The following is a 577-nucleotide window of genomic DNA, read 5'->3' on the forward strand; positions in this document are numbered from 1 at the left end:
CGGAGCCAACATTTACCCCTCAATTAACACCACTTCAAAACAGATTCTCCTGCCTTCATCACATTGCTGTTCCTGGAAGCTGGCTGCTGCAAAGCTTTAATAATATAGTTCAAAAAACTGATTGAAACGCTGCGAGGAAAAGACCTCGAAAATTCTGCTGAGAAAGCTTCATTGGACAGAAAATCGGGCGAAGAATACGAGGAATCGACACCAGAGAACCAGTCAGCATCAAAACTGAATCAACTCCTGTGAAATCAATGAGTAAAAGCTGAGAGCTCCGAGCACCATCAGTTCATCACCCAGAGACACTCACAAAATTATTTAGTCTCTTGTCTTAGACAGTACCTCGTGACGGAGAACGACTTCCTTCCACTCGGGAGCTGTGGGTTCTGAGGTGACTAAAGATCCAATGCTGTTTCCGTGCACTCTGCCACAGATCCCGAGGGGAGTATGAAAGCCTTTCACTGAGTTTCAAGGTTGCAGATCTGATCTTGGAGGTATCGCTGCTGTGGTCCCTGGAGGCGGGGGTCTCAGTCTTAATGCAAAAACCTGACATAGTGGACATTGTACATTACCT

This window comes from Cetorhinus maximus, chromosome 31 (assembly GCF_964194155.1).
Source record: "Cetorhinus maximus chromosome 31, sCetMax3.hap1.1, whole genome shotgun sequence".
Lineage (NCBI taxonomy): Eukaryota > Metazoa > Chordata > Chondrichthyes > Lamniformes > Cetorhinidae > Cetorhinus > Cetorhinus maximus.